At 48.6% G+C, this 4,397-nt stretch overlaps 1 long non-coding RNA gene across 1 annotated transcript; it reads left to right on the forward strand.

Moving 5' to 3' along the window:
- The first annotated feature begins 309 nt into the window (after nucleotides 1-309).
- Nucleotides 310-3,112, forward strand: LOC116527960. Its single transcript, XR_004258801.1, has 3 exons — nucleotides 310-1,010; nucleotides 1,581-1,933; nucleotides 2,488-3,112. It is a non-coding gene; the product is annotated as an uncharacterized LOC116527960 (long non-coding RNA).
- The last annotated feature ends 1,285 nt before the right edge of the window (nucleotides 3,113-4,397 follow it).

Below are 4,397 nucleotides of genomic sequence, written 5' to 3' on the forward strand. Positions count from 1 at the left end.
CCAGGCTGAAACGCCCTCTTCTCTCATTTTACACCTTTCTGTACTCTTTTTTTTTTGAGACAGAGTCTCACTTTATAACCCAGGCAGGAGTGGGTTGGCGCAATCTTGGCTTACTGCAACCTCTGCCTCCCAAGTTCAAGCAATTCTCCTCCCTCAGCCTTCCAAATAACTGGGATTACAGGTGTGTGCCACCACACCGGGCTAATTTTGTATTTTTAGTAGAGACAGCATTTCTCTATGTTGGTCAGGCTGGTCTCAAATTCCCAACCTCAGATGATCCACCCGCCTCGGCCTCCCAAAGTGCTGGGATTACAGGCATGAGCCACCGCGTCTGGCTCCTTTCTGCACTCTTGCACAGAAAGAAAAGGTTGTTAGCGGCTCATCTCCTATCCCATTGCTTGCCAGAAGGAGTTAAGAGTCTGCAGAGAAGCCACAGTGTGGCAGGGAGTCTAGAATCCCAAATAACAGATGTGGAAGAATCCTGCCTCAGGACCTGGATGCGCCTCCTGCCCGTGAGGCTGGCGAGCACAGGTCTGTTGGCAGCAACTGGATGTGGGTAGTCACCCCCAACTGCTTCTTGGGCAGAGATGGATGGAAGGTTGTAAGTTAGGGAGACAGACTGAAGGCCTTTTTTTGGAAACCAGAAACAGAGGCATATGCCCTGAGATGCAGGATGGATGCTGACTGGTAAGAGGAGAGTTTAGTCACTCCTGCACTTTCATAACCAGTTCACGCTGCTCCTGCTCATCCATGCATACCAGCCCTGAATGAAACACCACATGCAGATCCAAGGACACTGTGGAGACAGGCACCCTTTCTGCAAGAGAGAATTTCAGAAAAGGTAACACACAAGGAGGTGCTTTCCCACAGAGGTTACTGGTGTTAAGAGACGCACCCATGTGGACACTCTCTTGCATACGGCACACACCATCGTCTCTTACACACTTTCTTCCCCATGGTCCAAGCCAGATGACGAGGGACTGAGGAGTGGTACAGGAGGTCACTTGAAGGTGAGTAAGGAAAGATTCAAGTAGGCAGGTGACCCTGCTCACTCCTACCTTCAACCCATTGACCTGAGATCCAAAGAATAATGCTTGAATGGAAAAAACCATCACTAATCTCCTCCCTCCTGGCTATTTGGGGGGAGGAGCCTCTTGGTTTCCTGGCAAAAAAGAGAATGCATCTCCAGCTCTGTGGGAATGAATGGGGAGGGTGGCTGGGGTGAGAGCTGCCTCCTGGGCAGGCTTGAGTGGAAATAACTGAGTGGCACTGATGTCCCTTACTTCCATTTCCTCACCACCGCCACCCACCTGGCCCTGTGCTGTTGAAGGAGATAAATTCTTGCAGAAAACAGGGAATCCCTTAAACATTTTTTTTTCTTATTACAAAAGTATAAAATATAGAAAAATGCAAACCCCAAAAAGGCTAATAATTCCACCATCCAGTGATAATCACAATTGGTTTTAAAGTATAGTATTTGAAACCTTTTCCTAGATGGCTGTGGCCACGTGGTTTGGGAGTATAATTCTGAAAAATGAAAATCCAGGTATTAAGTTTCCCCCTCCTCTTTATTATGTTAGAACAAGAGGTCAGGCTGCTTTGGTGTGAAAGCTTCTGGGACCTGATGGTGTAGTTTGGTGCCCGCAACCCAGTTCTCCTGCTGCCTGGAGACATTACGGACCATACATCAGTGGCGGGGAAGCTGGAGAGTGTGCAGGTGTCCTCACCTGCAGCATGCCGAGAGAGGCATGAAAAGAAAGGAGAGAAAAGAAAAAATAGAGTGGTGATGTCGAATACCACAAAAGGAAGTGACAGTAGGGAGAGAAGGCGAGGAGAGACTCCAAATCTCTCATCTACCAGCTGGGATGGCGGGGGGACACCTTGGTCCTCACCCAGGCTACTTGTCCATGCCCTTCCCATTGGGAAGGACAAGGTAAGCAGAGAAGGGAGAGTGAGAAGATGAAGATCCAGGAATGAGGGGGCCTGAGCACTGGGCCTCACCTTTCTCTTCCCCAGACCCCTAGACAATGCCCTTGGCGGCAAGTCCCTGTACACCTGCTCTGTGCAGCTCAGACTGGGCCAGCCTCCTCCCCTGCCTCAGCCGCTGCCGGCCCCCTACCCCCGCCCCCGTGTCCAGGACCAGCTTTATGGGTTGCAGTTTCCTTGGCAGGTGCTCCTTTCCTGGAGTGCCTCGCTTATCAAGGCATCTACAACCCCCACCTCACCCTTATCTCTCCCTCCATCTCCTTAGACTCGAAGTCACTCCACAAGGCCCTCACCCCCAGCGGGGCAGAAGAATGTCTCACAAGTTGAGCCCTCCCTACTCCCAGTGAGAACATAATTCCCCCATATATATTTTTTTAACTTTTCCTTTTGGCTTTTAATAAGAAAAAGATCCAAATTTTCCCCTTTTTGAAACATCAATGGATATTGGCTTCTGTGACTTCCCTTATTTAATTTCCTTGCAATTCTTGTCCTTCTCTAAAGGTGTTTCTGTCCATCCTGACAATCTCTGGAGCAGATCTCTTTTTCTTGCAACAAAAGAAGGGGGCAGTCCCCACTCCTCAAGACTCCCAGAGGGAGGGCCCCCAGTGTGTCCTCACACTGGCCTCTCACATCTTTATAGCCAAAAGGTTCCTAAGAAGCAGCAAGGTCTGGAGAGCGGTTTGGAGCTGAGATCCCACCTTCAAAACTAGTTCCAATATCACCACTAACCATGAGGCTTGGAGCCAGCACATCCACAAATTCTCACACAGAGAATTCTTCCTTGTTCCCATTTACCTATAGGTCTATTGAGTGAATACAATTCAATAATATTGATGTATATCTTTGAAAACAATGAGAACATATACAACACGAGCTATCATATACAGCGGCCTCCTCTTATCCTCAGGGGATACATTCCAGCATCCTCCAGTGGAGGCCAGGAACTGCGGAACTGTGGATAGGGCCAAACCCTGTATAAACCGTCTTTCTCTCTACACATACATATACATACATGTGATGAAGTTTAATTTGCAAATTAGGCACAGTTAAGAGTTTAGGCCAGGTGCGGTGGCTCACGTCTGTAATCCCAGCACTTTGGGAGGCTGAGGCAGGTGGATCACCTGAGGTCAGGAGTTTGAGACCCGCCTGACCAACATGGTGAAACCCTGTCTCTACTAAAAATACAAAAATTAGCCAGGCGTGGTGGTGGGCATCTGTAATCTCAGCTACTCAGGAGGCAGAGGCAGGAAAATAGTTTGAACCTGGGAGCCAGAGGTTGCAGTGAGCCAAGATTGTGTCATTCCACTCCAGTCTGGGTGACAAAAGTGAAACTGTCTGAAAAAAAAAAAGAGTTTAACAACAATAAAGAAAATAGATAATTATGATAAATATACTGTAATAAAGGTTATGTGAATGTTCTCTTTCTCTCTCTCGAAATGGTACTGCACTCACCTATTTTCCAACTGTGGCTGACTTTAGGTAACTGAACACTCAGAGAGTGAAACTGTGGATAAGGGAAACTACTTAATAAAATAACGCAACATTACTCATTCCTCTTGGTATTTCATTCCTGAAGAGTCCCAAACATAGAATGACGATTTCTTTGTCATCTACCTTTGCTCAGTTTCTGCTGTTCAACCTCTATAGAAACTCGGGGTCACCAGGGACTCCTCTTACTTGTATCTCCAGGTATAGGAGAACCTGCTCAGAGACACTCCAGGAAGTTGGCCGGTCAAGGTCATGAGGACTTCTCACAGGGAGCAGTTGGTCTGGGAAGGAGGGGTCAGGAACCCTGGAGATGACCACAAAACACATAAATGGGAAGCTCTGAGAAGCAGCCTGGTGGTCTCTTGAGCCCACTTGTGGAACAAGGATCAGCAGTGATTGCATGCTTGTGACACATGCTTTCCAGATGCTCCCGTGAGACAGCATAGCTGTTACCCCAGTTTCACAGGTTAGGAACTGAGGATCAGAAAGCTCACCTAACTGTAAGGGATAAGAGTCAGGATTTGAACCAGGCTCTGCCTGACTCTTGAGCTGAAGATCTTTACTTCCTCCTCTCCCTCATCCAATGATCTGCCCACCTTGTTTGTGGACCTGCCTTCCATCCCTTTTCCTTTTCCAAACTCCTCTGCCCCACCCCTCAGCTTCTCCGGTCTCAGCAGTCCCAGTCCACAGTTAGGAACCTTCCCCTCCTCCTTTTCTTCTCCTGGGTGGTTCTGTGGCCCTGGGGCTCAGCTCTGCAAATAGCTCCTCCCCCTCCAGGAAAAGCACTTCTCCCTAGGCAGGGTGGTCAGTCTCCTCAGTGCACCTGCGTGCACACACAGCACCTCACAACCACACACTGCACCCCCACACACCAACAGACACACACTGTGCACACACACACACACCTCACAACCCACATACTG

The sequence above is a fragment of the Sapajus apella genome, unplaced genomic scaffold (assembly GCF_009761245.1).
Source record: "Sapajus apella isolate SASKATOON/1434 unplaced genomic scaffold, GSC_monkey_1.0 scaffold56, whole genome shotgun sequence".
Lineage (NCBI taxonomy): Eukaryota > Metazoa > Chordata > Mammalia > Primates > Cebidae > Sapajus > Sapajus apella.